At 41.5% G+C, this 17,350-nt stretch overlaps 2 long non-coding RNA genes across 3 annotated transcripts in view; one reads left to right on the top strand and one right to left on the bottom strand.

Annotated features, from left to right (window-relative positions):
- LOC131500664 (uncharacterized) overlaps positions 1-17,350 on the top strand; it is a 173,740-nt gene that overhangs the window by 33,674 nt on the left and 122,716 nt on the right. The window lies entirely within an intron of this gene.
- LOC131500663 (uncharacterized) lies at positions 10,247-14,298 on the bottom strand. Its single transcript, XR_009256412.1, has 3 exons — positions 14,212-14,298; positions 13,760-13,894; positions 10,247-10,477 (listed from the first exon to the last, which is right to left on the bottom strand). It is a non-coding gene; the product is annotated as an uncharacterized LOC131500663 (long non-coding RNA).

Below are 17,350 nucleotides of genomic sequence, written 5' to 3'. Positions count from 1 at the left end.
AGAACAGGCTATGCAAATATACTATCAGGATGCTCAATTTATGTTTGTTTGTTTGTTTGTTTGTTTGTTTGTTTTAACTATCAAATAAGCACACCTCTCTAAAAGTCATTACATGAACTTGACCATGGGCTTTTGTTGCCCTTGTTGGTCTCTGAAGGCTTTATATGAAATAAGAGGGTTTATATCTGTACCAAGGCTTAAAGCTCTTTGGCTAGAGTGCCTGCATGAATTATGAGTATGTTTTTTAAGTTTTCATTTTCCGTAAGGTAAATTCACTTACCACTTGTCTCTATCCCCACCTCAGTATTCCGAAATGATTCCACAGTGACCCACAATACATATTTCCTCAACAAATAGTACACCTTTCCTGTTCAACCCTGTTTTGTGCTGCCGTGGTCCCCTCTTGCATCATGATTTAGGAATGTGCAGATTCTATCTAATTATTGCTTTCGTGCTGTAGTGCTGCTAGTGTCTTGTTTTTCAGGTAAGAGCACAGCATTAGAACGACAAGCCACTCTGATACGAGTTGACAAATATCTATCAAGACCACGGGGAGAGTGAAATCTTTTTGACAACTCTATTATTTTTTTTTATCTCTGAGTCTTTGGGGGGTAATCTTTCCTTCAGGGAGATCAAACTCTCCCTCCTTCCTTTGCTCCATTTGAGAGAATGGGAACCTGGATGGTTTGTAAAGCTCTTTGCAGATATAACTTTTGACAAGTCTGTGAGATACACCTTCTACGAGAGAAAGAAAGATCCTTAGCTGCAGCTTTTTCAGTGATGAAAAATTGCATATACTTATATGCAAGAAGGCCCCCAAATACATGGCGATCACATTTTCTCCACGAGAAGATTCTCACCTTTCCAGAATTGTTAGCCAAATTACAAAGTTTACAGCTGTGGGGTATAGATTATATCATCTCACACCCACCTCTTTTAAGAATAATAACTTTATTGTTTTGTCACATACATACTTTAAATTACATGCAGGATTATAATTTGGAAACGAGGCTTCTTGTTCACTCAACATCTCTGGAAAGACTTTGACTCAAACGTTCACATGCATTGCTTATGTGATTTCCTGTGGTATGACCAGAGCCGGTTCTCAGTGATTTCGGTTTTTCCCAGCATGCCAACTTTGCCTCCTTCCAAAGTATTAGCAGCTTTATAAATACTATTTTTTTTAAGTTTATTTATTTATTTTGAGAGAGAGAGAGCCAGGGAGGGGGAGAGAATGAAGGGGAGAGAAGATCCCAAGCAGGCTCCACACTGTTAGTGCAGAGCCCGACATGGGGCTCAATCTCAGGAACTGTAGGATCATGACCTGAGCCAAAATCAAGAGTTGGATACTTAATTGACTGAGCCACCCAGGCGCCCCGGAGAGACAGCAGCTTTTTGAGTTCGCATGTGATACTGTAACTAAAAATTGTATTCCAAGCCCCCAGTCCTACTTTACGCAAATTTAGGTTACCTCTTCTTTTATCATGAAAACATAACAAAATACAGAGATATGCGTAAAGCATGCAAATGGTTCAGTGGATAATTATACATTGAACGCTTTTGTCGTAGCCACCCAGACAGAAACATGGGATCAGTATTTCCAGGCACTCAGAAGATCAAAACTCATTTCTCCTCACTGAAGGTAGCACTATCTTGACTTTTGTGATAAGAAAAGCATGAGCAGTTTTGGTTTTTGAAAAATATTTGTCTCTGTATGTCCGCTGGCTGCATGATCCGAGCTCTTAGTCTGTTTTGTGTTAAGTGGCTTTACGGGTTTAATTTGTAACGGTAACCCACGCTTGCAACTAGAAAGGCCATACTTGCAGGAATAATTACTAAATGTGTGTTAAATTTACCTGCTTCCTTGTTTACTGATGCTATCATGGGACCTCAGGAAATACCTAAAGCTAGCCTTGAGTGAAGCCTTTTCAAGATAATGTGTTTTCTCACTGAAGTACCTTGTTCTTTGAAGTAAAGTAATTGGCAAATGTGTCCCATGATTTGAGAAACTATAAGGAGACACATATATAAGTTGACTCACACGTTTCTGAGGTCTACTTCTGAGCCGGTATCTTCCATTGTATGAAGGCCTATGGGGCATGTCTTTTTTTTCTTAATTCATGTTTTCTTTAATAATAAAAGATTTCACGTGTGAAAAATAAAAAGGGTTTTTGAAATCTTTTTTTAAAGTTTATTTATTTATTTGGAGAGAGAGAGAGAGAGAGAGAGAGCGAGCGAGCTAGCAGGGGAGGGGCAGAGAGAGAGAGAGAATCCATGAAGGCTCTATGCTGTCAGTGTGGAGCCCAGTGCAGGGCTTGAACTCAACTGCAAGACCATGACCAAAATCAAGAGTCGGATGTTTAACCAACTGAGCCACCCAGGTGCCCCCAAAATAAAAAGAATTTGGCACATGCCCATATCCTTACCAATACCCAGATGTCACACATGATGTCATTATGTAATCAATTATGAAAACAAGTAGGGAAAACAGCTTCAAAGTGGTGATTATCTTTGGATGTTGTGTGTGTTATTACATCACAGAGGCTATTCTGCAATTTAACCCAAATGCTATTTTTGAGATTTATCCATATTGTTACATATGGATTTAGTTCCTTCATTTTATTATTTTTAATTAAAAAATTTTTAATGTTTATTTATTTTTTGAGAGAGAGAGACAGAGCATAAGCAGGGGAGAGGCAGAGAGAGAGGGAGACACAGAATCCGAAGTAGGCTCCAGGCTCTGAGCTGTCATCACAGAGCCCAACGTGGGGCTCAAACCCACGAACTGCGAGATCATGACCTGAGCCGAAATCAGACGCTTTCCAGATGCCCCTGTTTCCTTCATTTTAAATGCTGTCAACTAATCCATTGTAGAAATATAATATACTCATATACTCCCCTATTGGAGGACATTTAGGTTAATTTTGTTACAATATTGTATTTATGAAAAATTTCAAACACAGATCAAAGAATTGTGCAGTGAAGAACCATATACCCAGATTCTGTAACTAATATTTTATTACATTTGCTTTTTTGTTCCTTCCACACATCCATCCATCTTTCCTTCCTCTCTCCCTCCCTTCCTCTCTCCCTCCCTTCCATTCTTCCTCCCTTCCCTTCATCCTTCCTTCATTCCTCCCTTCGTTCCATCCATCCATCCATCCATCCATCCATCCATCCATCCATCCATATTATTTTTGTGATGCTTAAAAAAGGAAGCAAAGGATAGTGTTTTACTGTCTAAAATAAGGATTGGGTGCCTGATCCCAGGGTTTACGAGTTCAAGCCCTGTGTGGGGCTCTGTGCCGACAGCTCAGAGCTTGGAGCCTCATTTGGATTCTCTGTCTCCCTCTCTCTGCCCCTTCCCCTGCTTGTGCTCTGTATCTCTCTCCCTCAAAAATCAATAAACATTTAAAAAATTTTTTTTACATAATGGTAGGAAGAGAACAAAATAGTTGTTCCCAGCAGTTAGGGATGGATGGAGGGAGCACGGGAAGGTGACTATGAAGGATGTCATGAGAGAAGTCTTTGTGGTGATGGAATAGTTCTGTACTCTCTGGTGGTAGTTTTGTATATGTACACATGTGATAAAATGACATCAAGCTTTGCATGGGCATACTGCACCAATGCCAACTTCCTGGTTTTGATATTGTCTTAAAGGTATGTAAGATGTCACATTGGGAGGGATTGGGTGGTGTGTACATAACACTTCCTTGTACTGTCTTTGTAACTTCATGTGTGCCTATAATTATTTGAAAATAAAAATGTTGGAACAAATGTAAGAGCAGGAATAAAGAGCTAATTTGAAGCCCTAGGCATTATTGTTAAGTCAGGAATGTTGAGATCAAGAGGTGAACAAGTATAGTAAGTTGCTGCGGCCAAGGTCAAAGAGGTTGTTGCGTGTTTTCTCCTCTAGGATTTTGATGGTTTCCTGTCTCACATTTAGGTCTTTCATCCATCTTGAATTTATTTTTGTGTATGGGGTAAGAAAGTGGTCCAGGTTCATTCTTCTGCGTGTTGCTGTCCAGCTTTCCCAGCACCACTTGCTGAAGAGACAGTCTTTTATCCTGTGGATAGTCTTCCCTGCTTTGTCGAAGATTAGTTGGCCGTACATTTTTTTTTTTTTGTGCCATGCCATATTGTCTTCATGATTACAGCTTTGTATAACTTGAAGCCCAGAATTCTATGCCTCCAACTTTAGAAGTATAAGAGACGGGGTCAGCAAGCCAACCATGGCAAAACAGCAAAATGGAAAGAATCTGGGTTCCTGAGGTCCTCACTGAGTCACAAAACCAAGCAACTCTCCTAGACTTCTAATGGAAGATAATACATTTTTCTCTGTTTAAGGCCACTTCACTGATAATAAAGTAATTCTTACTGGTAGAAGAGTTAAAGAAACCAACTTTGCTACCTTCCTGGGATAACGTTTTTTAAACTACAGATGTTGCATTAGGCAGCATTATCTTTGTGTATAGTTGTTTCTCTAGAGATGTGTGTAGGAATCAAATTGTTGCATCATAGAGTGTGAGTATCTTCAACTTTACTACATATTTTATCAATACTAAGAGGCCATCTAATGTAAGTTGCAACAAAATTGCTATCATTTAGAATCTTAAGATGCTGACAGTTAGAAAAATGAATCTGGATTTCAGAAATGTTACAATGCAGGAGGTAGGGTCGGTGGGGGGGGGGGGCGGGTGGAGGTTGAGAAGCATCTTAGAATTAATGCAGTGCAGATACCTCTAAATTCCTTTGCAAAGTGCTTGTAAAAACTTTCACTCCCACTGGCAATATAAAAACCTTGATCCCTCCAAACACCTTGATCATTTGATGATATGTTTTTTTTAATTGCAGTTCCCTAAGCACCTTTTCAAAATGTTTATAGTAGATTTATGTTCCCTTTAGTGTAAATTGCTGTTGCCTTTAAAAAAATTTTTTTTAATGTTTATTTATTTTTGAGAGAGAGAGAGAGAGAGAGAGAGAGAGAGAGAGAGAGAGAGAGAGACAGCGTGAGTGGAGGAGGGGCAGAGAGAGAGAGAGAGACACCGAATCTGAAGCAGGCTCCAGGCTCTGAGCTGTCAGCACAGAGCCCCACATGGTGCTCCAACTCAGGAACCACAAGATGGTGACCTGAGCCAAAATCGATGCTTAATTGACTGAGCCCCCCAGCCGCCCTACATTCCTTTTTGAAATACATGAATGAATGTGAAATTTTGCCAAATGTTTCTTCTGTCTCTGTGGGGATAGTCATCATTTTTCTCTTTTAGTAGTAATTTATATTAATACATTTTGTAATGTTACACCATCCTTACATTCCTGAAACTAGCTCTGCTTGGTTATGGCTGTCTGTCCATTTCTTATTCTGCTCATGGGTGTTCTTTACCAATGTTTTGTTTAAGATGTTTACATCTAAATCCATGCATGAGATTGATTTATAATTTTCCTTACCTGGCTTTAATATCAAGGGTTATGGGGTTTTTAAAATTTTATTTATTTATTATCTAATTTACATCCCAGTTAGTTAGTGTATAGTGCAATAATGATTTCAGGAGTAGAGTCCAGTGATTTATCCCCTACATGTAACACCCAGTGCTCATCCCAACAAGTGTGCTCCTTAATGTCCCTTACGCATTCAGCCCATCCCCCCACCCACAACCCCTCCAGCAACCCTCAGTTTATTCTCTGTATTTAAGAGTCTCTTCTTATGGTTTGTCCCCCTCCTTGTTTTTATATTATTTTTGGTTCCCTTCCCTTATGTTCATCTATTTTGGGTCTTAAATTACACATATGAGTGAAGTCATATGATATTTGTCTTTCTTTAATTTCACTTAGCATAATACCCTCTAGTTCCATCCACGTATTTGTAATGGCAAGATTTCATTCTTTTTGATCGCCAAGTAATACTCCATTGTGTGTGTGTGTGTGTGTGTGTGTGTGTGTGTGTGTGTGTGTGTATCACTCTTCTTTATTCATTCATCCGTTGATGGACATTTGGGCTGTTTCCATACTTTAGCTATTGTTGATAGTGCTGCTGTAAACATTGGGGTGCATGTGCCCCTTCGAAACAGCACACCTATATCCCTAATATCAAGGGTTATGTTAGCCTTATAAAATTAACTGCCATCTCTGCTCTTTTTCTGTTCTTTTAAAAATGCTCTTAAGAAAAGGATTCTATGTGGGTTAGATAATTGTTTTGTTTCCTTCTCATTCTTTTTTGTTTTGTTTCATCAAGTTCTGTGCACTTTAGGTACTGTTTCTACTTTCTTTGAATTTACTCTTTATTTTCTGGTATCCCAAGCTAGGTCTTTAGCTCATATTCTGTTTTCGCTTCTTTTGTAATATATGTATTTAAGGGTATTCATTTCCCTTGAAGTACTGCATAAACAGAATCCTGTAAGCGCTCATATTCATCCATTCACTCATTGAACATGCCCCTGCTGTGACTCAGACAATCTTCAGTTCTCTGTGTGCACTGGGAGTAGTGTAGTGAATGTAGCTCTTTGACCTCTTAAAGGTTGCATTCACAGAAGAAAAAAAGAAAATATACACATAAATAAGTCACGTCAGGTAGTCTTTGAATGATTTAGAAGCACGATTTTAAATTTGCAAATATATGGTGCGTTTTTCATGTGCCTATCCAATAGTTTGGAAGTCTTACTTTTATTTTCTTACGTGTTTTTGGAACATGGTCTAAATTCTATTGATACCTGGTTTCTGACCAATATGGGGTCAATTTTTGTAAATATTTCATGTGGGGCTGGAAGGAACTATATTCTCTAAATCTCAGGTGTAGGATTGTTAATGTTTTGCTGTATTCGACTCATTTCTGCTTCTTGTGTAACCGATCTGGGCTTAACATATGCCCTGACTCTGTAGGATACTTTCAAAGCCTTTACTGCTGTATGACGTTCCCAAGACAGAGTCAGTGGCATATTGCACTAAGCCAGGAGTCCTGAATGCAGGATACAGCATTCACACTATAGCACCATATCTAGTCCTTCATTCGTGGACATTATTAATCAATCATGGAGCTTAACTCCCCAGTCCTGGCAATCATTAATTAATCAGATTTGGCTCATATAATTAAACTTTTTAAAGTTTTGTATTTATCTTGAGAGGGAGAGAGATAAAGCGTGAGTGGAGGAGAGGCAGGGAAAGAGGGAGACAGAGGATCCAAGCACGCCCCCCGCTGGCAGTGCAGAGCCGATGCTGGGCTCGAACCCACAAACCATGAGATCATGACCCGAAACGAAGTCACCCAGGTACCCCTATAATTAAACCTTTTTTTAATAAAAGTGACTGCTTTAGGGGAAGAACACTTGATATTTTGCCCTGGAAAATTGGCTTTTTCTTGAGACGGCTTTGTCAGTGCATCTGGTAGATATATCAGAACACTGTGGATTATCTTGTGTTGGAATTAGCATTGAAAAAAGCAAATGGATGCCCTACCACATCTCCCCATCAGGCCCATGGGAGATGTTACCTATCCATGCTGCCATATTTCTCATCCAGTCTTAACCCAGCCTCAGAATCTTCCTCACCACAGTGTGCCGGACAAGACTGGCGATTGACTAGAGTTGACATGTAATGTGAAACCTTAGATCAGATTTGAATAATTGCTCCCCTTTCATCCGTGCAACTTTCATTGTTAAAATCAATAGTGGCCCTTTTCCTCCAAAGGAAAAATGGGGACATATTCTTCATATTCATATGAAAAATGTACTCCTTTTCTCCTTAAGTAATATTCTGGAAAGGGATATTAAGTAACTGTGCTGGAAAGAGAATCTTAGTCATGTACTAGAAACAACCAAAGATAGCAAAATCTAATTTCCAAGGATGAAGTTCAAAAAAAGAACAAAATGCAATTCAGCATGGAGAAATATGCATGCTGTCACTTCCCAGTGGTGAGGGTGATAATCTGAAACGGATATTAAAAGGGCATAAGACATCTGGACATCAGAATTGCTGAAACCGAGGGGGGAGCATGCCGACTCACTGGGGCTGAGTATAAATCCTTCTCCAGAGAAGATGAGGGACAAAGATAGGTGTGAAGAAGCATCACATCGTAGTGGGAGAACAGGGATCCCTCGATGAGGCCAGCTGAGCACCAGTTGGGTCGACCTTTCCATCTTAGGCAGTTTCTATATCAGCACATCCTGGATTGGCTTCCAGAACTTCACTAGGTAGTAAAGGACAGGAAGAAGGGTGAAGGGAACATGGGACGAATTTGAGAAGAGAAAACGGAAGCATGCAACATCCATTATGTCCTTGACTGAGTACTTAAGGAAGACCAAAAGACACGAGACAGTTGTAGTTCATCAAGTGAGAGTGAAGATTAGATATTTCTGGGGATAATCATGCAGTGAAAGGGGTCTTCCTTGAAAAACAGGAACTGAATTAGAGGAGAAATATTCATGTCCCTGCCCATCTAGGGTAGCAAGGGAAGCAGGAAGCAATAAATACAACATCTTTTCTTGGGGCCTTCAAAGTACATCCAGAACAGCCGTTACTCAATAGCCCAGTCTCAGAATTAGATTGAGGCGTGGGCCCCCTTCTTCTGTCTCTAGTTTCTCCATATTTCATGATGTATTTTTAGAAAAAAAATACTTTTAATGATGCCAACTTGCCTCCTTTCAGCACATTAAAAAAGGGAACGATTGGCTGAGGCTGTCATGATGATGGGAATAATTTTGTCGCTGTGCAATTTGGCTCTTGCTCCAAAGTGAAGTGCACATTTTCCTCCAGTATATTTTAAGCTGGAGACTTCTAAGTAAATGGGAGGTGGCTGATTTTATTTCTGTATGCAGCCAGCCTTCACTGGCACGAGCTCTGATTTGGCCCAATCAATTTTGTATTCACGCTGAGAAGCAAGTTGATCAAGTTCAAGGAACATCTGTATGCATTTATCTGGATTGGGTGCAAACATGGGAGCTGCTCCCCTGAAAGGTTCCCAGCCCTCCAGTGATGGCTGCAAGACTCCTGGACAATGACCTTTACAACTCTGGCAATTTCACTCCATCTTTAAATAACCACGGTGGCTCTTTAACGCACCATCTTCTTTGTAATTTATAAGGTTGTTTTTAGGAGTCTAGCTCTGGCAAGTTTGAGAGTTTATTAAGTAAATCTTCATTAGCTGGTTAAATGATCTCCAAAAAGTTATCCAACTGAGTGTGCCAGTGTCGGGTCATCAACCCATATATTAACACGACATTTCCATAGGCACATCTGTCTTGGTCTTCCCTTTCTTTTTATTTCCCCTCTCCTACTGCCATAAATTTTGTGTGCCAGCAGCTCTATGGCTCAAAGAGGGTTGTAAACATCTTCTTGTTCAATTACATCAGGATTTTTCCCTTTATGTCAGCAATTAAATTTATGAGCAAAAAAAAAAAAAAAAAAAAGAGTTTACTCTCTAAAACTTAAAGAGGCACAGTCAAGTTCAAAGTAAATAAAAACAGAATGCAATCAACATATAGTTGTAGAGTATAAACAAGGCAGTGGGATCCAAAAGACCTGGCTTCAAATCGCAGTGCCACCAACTGGCTGATTAATTTGGAGGGGAGGGGACTTATCCTTACTCCCTAAATTATAGTTTCCTGCTTTGCAGCGTGGCATGCATGATTGCAATTTCATAGAACTTTTGGGAGAATTAAATGAGATGAAGTACATGAATCGGGCTGTGCAGAAATGGTCAGTCCCTTTGTCCTTTCCTTCTCCATTTGCATAGCGGGCAAGCTGATTGGGTACACGACCTATGGTGTATATAATTTTGTTTATCCAAGGCCTGGGATACAGTAGGTGCTTAGCAAATATTTAATGGAAGGATGAGTGAGTAAGCCAGTTAGCGAAAGGTATTGGGTTTGATTCTTACTCTTGGTTTGGGCAGTGTAGGTTCGGGCAATCTCAATGGATTGAGGCCTTGCTACCGCACGGGTGGTCCTCGTCAGTGGTGCACGGGTATCACGCATGGCCCTCCATAGTGCAACTGAGTCAGAATCTGCCTTAAAGTTTTTTTAAAACTGCCACTTTACATTTGTTTTTAATTTTTCATTTTATTTTATTTTACTTTATTTTATTTTATTTTATTTTATTTTATTTTATTTTATTTTATTTTATTTTATTTTATTTTTTGCTTTTTAAAGAACTCAGATATAACTGACATATTACTTTCAGGTTTACAACATAATGACTCAATATATACATTGCCAAATGATCACCACAATAAGTCTAGTTAACATCTGTTGCCACTCATAGTTATAATTCTTTTTATTTTTGTGATGCCTTTTAACAAGATCTCAGGTGACTTGTGTGTACATTAAAGTTTGAGGAGTGCTGGGTTAGAGCCCTTAATTATGAAGCCAAGATTATGAGTTGGTTTTCCAAATCCGCTCTGCCGATGACAGACCATCTTGACCTTGCATTTGGTCTTGAAAGGATCCTGGTGTGGGAACACGGATGAATCTGTGCCAACAAATCCTTCCTACAACAGAGTGGGAGAAGCAGCCGTGGTCATGACAGGTCACCAGGATCAGATTTCCCCTTCATCTGTTGTATTGTAATATCCTCTTAAGTGCTATACTTACATCTAAATCCAATCCAAAGCATGCCAATGACAGCTAACATCCACTCCTTACGTGGGTCTCGCAGCCACCCATTTGGCGGCTGAGGCTTGGCAGGTCCAGTCACTAATTGGCGAAGGTCACGGAGGTAGAAACGGATATGAGACTCGAGCTCAGAGCTGTCTGATTCCAGGGGCCTTTCTCTCAACAGATCTGCTTCCCTCCCTCCCAGCCAGCCAGCCCTCCACACTGATGCCAGGCAGCTTCTTAAGGTGCAGCCAGGGAGAGGTCTGCCAAACAGCCTGATGCTGTTTTTTTTTTCTTGGTGTGTCTGCAACGCAAGAAGGCAGACACCCATACCCAGCAATGGCTCAGTTGGAACACAGGACCCTCCTCTGTGTACCCTCTCCTTGCTCTGCCTTCCTTGCTTCATCTGCTTCTGCCCTCCCTTGCAGCTCTGTGCCTCAGCACTTTTCTGATCAGCCCAGCTTCTGTGTACTTGCTCAAGCGGTCCCTCCACCTCGGGGGCCCCTTCCCCCACTCACCCACCTGGCTGACACATGCAGCCAGGCATTTAAAGGTCTCTCTCCCCAGTATTGCTCTCCCTGATGTCCCTAGGTAGACCTGAATTCTTTCTCTTTGGATCATTCTCAAAATAGCTTTTGCGCAATTAAAAAAAAAAAAAAGTGATTTGCTTCTAAGTTCCCCTTTCCTGCTGATCTGTGAACTTGAGGAGCAAGACCCCACAAAAGGCCGTGCGGTTCAGAGCACGGTGCTGGTGCCAGACCTGGCGGGATGCGAATGCCCCAAGCTGCATGACTTTGGGCAGGATACTTAAACTTCTCTGTGCCTCCGTTTCCCCTTCTGCAAAGTGGAGATCCTCAGAGTCTCTACCTCTTGGGTTTTTGTGAGCACTAACCCAGTTAATACAGGCTTCGAATGGTGCCTGGCACGTAGTAGGTTTCGTCTTCCCACCCCAGCCACCTATGCTGTGCGCGTTCAGAAAGTGATGTTCCAATGGATGAATGAATGTCTCGGGGGCTGCCTTCATTGTCTCTCTCTCTGGCCAGGAAACTCCTACATACATTTTAAAGCTTTAAGAATGGAAAAACGTTTGCCCAAAAAAGTCTCTGTCTCCTTAGTATTTCTAATCTCTTCCCACACATCTTTTCCTGATACAGGAACCTACCTTTGCATCCCTTCATCTTCACTCCCCGGTTGTTTGATTAATGATGGTATCAGTACATTCCTACCCTCATCCCTCACGCTTTCCTAAGTCTGTATGAAAACATGCAATTTGCAGAGCTTCTACCCTGTTCGGATAACGAGCAGCCTGGGCTGTGCCCCCAGAGCAGGTCGCGGCGTGACCACAGGTGTCCGCTCCATGGCCTCCTGAAATGATAGGCGGGCTCTGCTGGCTGCATGCAGGTGTATCTGCTGCACCGAACAGCTGGCCTTTATTTCAGTCCATGCTTCCTCTCTCTTCATTTTGAAGGGAAGACAGCCTGTCAAAGCAAACCCGAAGGCGTACTAGCTGCAAGGATTTGAAAGGGCAGGGTTTCTATTTTTCATTGCTTTCCTGGGGTTCTCTGAAGAAGCACAGAGCTATCTTAGTGTTTGGAAAGAGGCGATGTAGCATGGTGGTAACCACAGAGCTGACTAACCTTGGTTTGAAACCCAAACCTGCTACTAACTGGCTGGGAAGTGTTGGGTAAGTGCTAGAACCTCTGTGAGCTTCAATTTGTTTTTGCCTTTTTTTCTAAACTATAAAACGGTTCTAATTTTTAAGCAAATAGACTTCAGAAGTTAATTCATCATACGAAATACCTAGCACTATGTCTTACCCATAGTCAGAGCTCAGTCTGATTATTTTCAAGCGTATATATGTGTATACACGCACACACACACACATGCACATATAATCACATGTTCTCTTGACGCTTAATCAATTCCATTTCTCTTTAATTTAAATATCTTTTGCATAATAACTGCATAATATATGTTTGAACAAATGGATGGATAGAATGAATAGACTCGTGAGAGAAACCGTTTTATGTTGTACGTACAACCCATGTGTCAGTCAGGATGAGCTAAGTTACACTGTAGTAACAAACAGCCCCACCTCTCCATAGCTTGAGCAGAAATCTATCCTGGGTCAGCCAGGAGTTTTCCTCCTGTCTCTGGGACCCATATAGATGAAACAGCCAGTCTGGAGTATTGCCAGCACCATGGTCAGGGGGAAATGTGCATGGAATATCACATCCTGGGTCTTAACGTTTCCACTCAGAAGTGACACGTTATATTTCTGCTCAAGTTTTGTTTGAGAAAGTGAATCACATGCCCATATGTAACCTCAAGAGGGTGAGGAGGTGCCCTTCTCTAGGTGCCCCTGGTGAGAGCCGGCAGCGTCTGGTGGAAAGCACTACCCGACGAACCTGTCACACTCTTGTACCCAGCAGACCTCAGCCCATTTTTCGGGTTGTCATCACTAGATGGTATGCAGATGACTAGCTGTATATTAAGACCCCATTTATAAGTACAAGCCATGTAACATTGCAAAGAGAGTGATTAAACCATAATGCCACTAAGTGCTCTTTCTAGGGCTAGCAAAATATGTAAAGGCATTATACAGAGAGTATCACGGCTACATTTCCCTATGCAACAGAGAGCCTATTTACAGCTCAGTTCTGACAGAAGAATAACTACTTCTTCTCACCCAAACACAGTAACCAGCCCTCACTGAGTTCCACAAAAGAATATTAATTCTGCAGGAAAGAATCTAATGCTAAAGAGGACAGAAGTACAACAATAGGGCGCTTGGGTGAGGGAGCTGATGGGGGAGAGAGAGAGAGAGAAAGGGAGAGAGGGAGGGAGAGGGAGGGAGGGAGGGAGGGAGAGGGAATGAGCTATAATACTGCAGCACAATGGGAGGAAATAGCGTCTGCCACAGAAATAAACTACTACGAGTAAATTCAGAACAAAGCTTAGGGCTTTAGAATAAAAGCAAGACGTGATTATTCCAACATAGAATAAAATGATGTGGGGCTCCGATCCCTCAAACCAGACCAGGATAATTCTCCTAGGCTCTCTGATAAAGGGTTCTCGTCACTTCCTTAGCAAAGGAGAACTGGAGGCTGAGATCAAGTTGGAGTGTCTGCTTAATCCGTATCTCCTTTGGAATGTCCACTTGTCATAGTCCTTACCTGATAGACAGCACTATTTGTATTGTATGATCTACCCTTGTGGTTACAGTTAATCGGACCAGGGTGAGTCCATTTAATCCAAGATGAAGCAATTCAGAGTCTTGTCTCAGCCAATCGGATTTGTTTCTCAAGATTCTAAAGTAAGACAAAGAGAAGATACCTAGGCCACTTAGGCTTTGACTTCTGTAGTGTTTATTCATTCATTCAACTAATTTTTATCAAATGCCCACTTGGGGACACATGGCCCCCAAATCCAGACTTCACAGAGTCCATTCCCGTTCCACATGACTGTCCTTAATTCGATGTCCCTGGTTATTTATTGAGATTGATAGAAGCATATGTCAACCAATTTGATGGTTCTCCTCCCACAGTCATGCTGTATTATTCCTAATTATTCTGCCATTTTAATAAATTTAAAATTTTAACATTAAAAAAATTTTCCAGGTAGGTACCATTCCATAGAGACATCTGACTTGAGAAGCTGTCTTCTGATCTATTTCAGTGGGAGAATGCAGAGGAGGGAAGAACTCAAGACACCCCACTAGTTCCTCTAACTTCCTTACAGAACTCTGCCTTCATTGTTTACCCCCGCATGTTCTTTGTTCCCTGCGCATGAGGGAGCTTCCGGTTTCCCATCCCCCACTCCCTGTCTATCACAGAGCACGTGCACGCACAACTGCTGGCAGGTGCTGTGGACGTGTGAGAAATGCACAGAGACAAAAGCTAAAATTGGTTGTGCAGAATGCATTAGAGCGAACCCCTGCAGTGGCTGTCAGAAGCTTACACCCCAGATTTTCTGGGGGAGTTCCAACTTAAAATAGCCTGTCTTGCTATCCCCACAGACACTTATTTTTGGCAGATTGTGCATCCCAATTTTTGGTTTAGGAAACACTGTCACTTTACATATACTACACACCCAGACGTACTCTGGAAAGGGTCCTAATCCAGCTGGATTAAGTCACTTTCTCAGTGAGAGAGGCACTGCTCTCGTCTTAATGATCTCCAGATTCCTAGAAATAGTCCCTGTATAATGACTGCCCTATACAATGGTTTTCTAAAGGTCCCAAAAATTGCCCCCAGATTAAAACCTTGTTTCCCAACAGTGCCATCAGTAACAGGCCTGTAGTTAATAGTGTTCACAGTAGCTGGAATCACTAAGTAATGCTGCCTCATGTGTCTTTTCTATCTCTTCAGGGCACATAATAGATGCTCATTAAAAGACGGATGAGTCAGGGCACCAGGGTGGTGCAGTAGGTTGAGCGTCCAACTTCAGCTCAGGTCATGATCCTCATGGTTCATCAGTTTGAGCCCCACATCGGGCTTTGTACTGAGAGCGTGGAGCCTGCTTGGGATTCTCTGTCTCCCTCTCTCTGCCCCTGCCCCTCCCCACTCTCTTTCAAAAATAAACAAACATTTAGGGGCACCTGGGTGGCTCAGTCGGTTGAGCTTTCTACTTTGGCTCAGGTCATGATCTCGTGGTCCATGAGTTCAAGCCCTGTGTCCGTCTCTGTGCTGACAGCTCGGAGCCTGGAGCCTGCTTCAGATTCTGTGTCTTCCTGTCTCTCTGCCTCTCCCCCACTCATGTTCTTTCTTTCTCAAAAATAAATAAACATTAAAAAAATTTAAAAAAGAAGATTGATGAGTCAGGTGTCCACGCATTAAATGGAATCTTTGAATTGATGAGGCAAACCCCACATACAGACTCTGCTCTTTCTTTCACCTTCCTCTGTTGTGGTCATCCTTGGTTCTGTGAATGTGGCTGACCTCAATTCCTGCTTCCTTTTATCTTGCAGTCTTGACCACATTCATTTTTAGATCTCTGTAAGCTTCCTGGTCAACGAGTCCCATTTTGGTAGTCATGGCTCTTTGGGGTCCTAAGAACAACACCGAGAAGTCAAAAATTGTTGCACTTGGACAGGCAGGTTTTTTTCCCTATGCACAGAGAATGCATCACACAGACATTTGGGGACCTCTGTTGCTGTGTGTATGAGAAGCATTTCTGACCAAGGCATTTATAGATCATAAGGAGCCCCAGGATAGCACATACAGTCTTTTTCTGGGAGCATCCTTCCTCAAAATTTCAGCCCTCCCTGTACCCATATATCATCATAGGAAAGAGAATGGGGAGAATGCTATTGAGGTTGCTAAGGAGAGTCAAGAATGCTCACCTTCTAAGCTCTGTTTGCTGTGACATGGAGACATACCTTCTGGTTGGTGCATCAGCCCTCAGAGACCCAAATGGTAGAGGATATCATAGCACATGCACCCAGACAATATTAAAATTATTTCAGTTTTTAAAATTTTTATTCACTTTATTTATTTTTTTAATTTTAATTTTTTAACTTACATGCAAGTCACTTAGCATATAGTGCAACAATGATTTCAGGAGTAGATTCCCTAATGCCCCCTACCCATTTAGCCCATCCCCCCTCCCACAACCCCTCCAGAAACCCTCTGTTTGTTCTCCATATTGAAGAGTCTCTTATGTTTTTGTCCCCCTCCCTGTTTTTATATTATTTTTGCTTCCCTTCCCTTGTGTTCATCTGTTCTGTGTCTTAAGGTCCTCATATGAGTGAAGTCATATGATATTTGTCTTTCTTTAATTTCGCTTAACATAATACCTCTAGATCCCTCCACGTTGTTGCAAATGGCAAGATTTCATTCTTTCTGATTGCTGAGTAATACTCTGTTGTATATATATATATATACCACATCTTTTTTATCCATTCATCCATCGATGGACAGTTGGGTTCTATCCATACTTTGGCTATTGTTGATAGTGCTGCTGTAAACATTGGGGTGCATGTGTCCCTTTGAAACAGTGTACCTGTATCCCTTGGATAAATACCTAGTAGTGCAATTACTGAGTCGTAGGGTAGTGCTTTTTTTAATTATTCATTTTTGAGAGAGAGAGGGAGACAGAACGCAAGCAGGGGAGGAACAGAGGGAGAGGGAGACATAGAATCCAAAGCAGGCTCCAGGCTCCAGGCTCCAAGCTGTCAGCACAGAGCCCGACACGGGGCTTGAACTCATAAACAGTGAGATCGTGACCTGAGCCGAAGTCTAATGCCCAACCGACTGAGCCACCAGGTGCCCCAATATTAAAATTATTTCAGTTTTACATTTAAAATCATTCCAAACAATGAGAGTCCCCAGGCAACTTTATTACGGTATTGCCAAAACTTTGGTTGCTTTCGTGCCATTATCATTCATTTTTGATTTATCTGCATTACATAGTAACTAGGATTTAGTCATTTTTAAAAATATTGGCTCAGTTATTTTTTAAAAATACATTTATTTTATTTTATTTTATTTTTTAATTTTTTTTTAACATTTATTTATTTTTGAGACAGAGAGAGAGCATGAACAGGGGAGGGTCAGAGAAAGAGGGAGACACAGAATCTGAAACAGGCTCCAGGCTCTGAGCCGTCAGCACAGAGCCCGACGCGGGGCTCGAACCCATGGACCGTGAGATCATGACCTGAGCCGAAGTCGGCCGCTTAACCGACTGAGCCACCCAGGCGCCCCTAAAAATACATTTATTTTAAAAGGAGATGTTGAATTGCATTCATGTTTTATTTCAGTAGAAGT

This window comes from Neofelis nebulosa, chromosome 18 (assembly GCF_028018385.1).
Source record: "Neofelis nebulosa isolate mNeoNeb1 chromosome 18, mNeoNeb1.pri, whole genome shotgun sequence".
In the NCBI taxonomy this organism is placed as follows: domain Eukaryota; kingdom Metazoa; phylum Chordata; class Mammalia; order Carnivora; family Felidae; genus Neofelis; species Neofelis nebulosa.
Note: the sequence above shows the minus strand (reverse complement) of the source record. Positions and strands in the feature narration are given on the sequence as shown.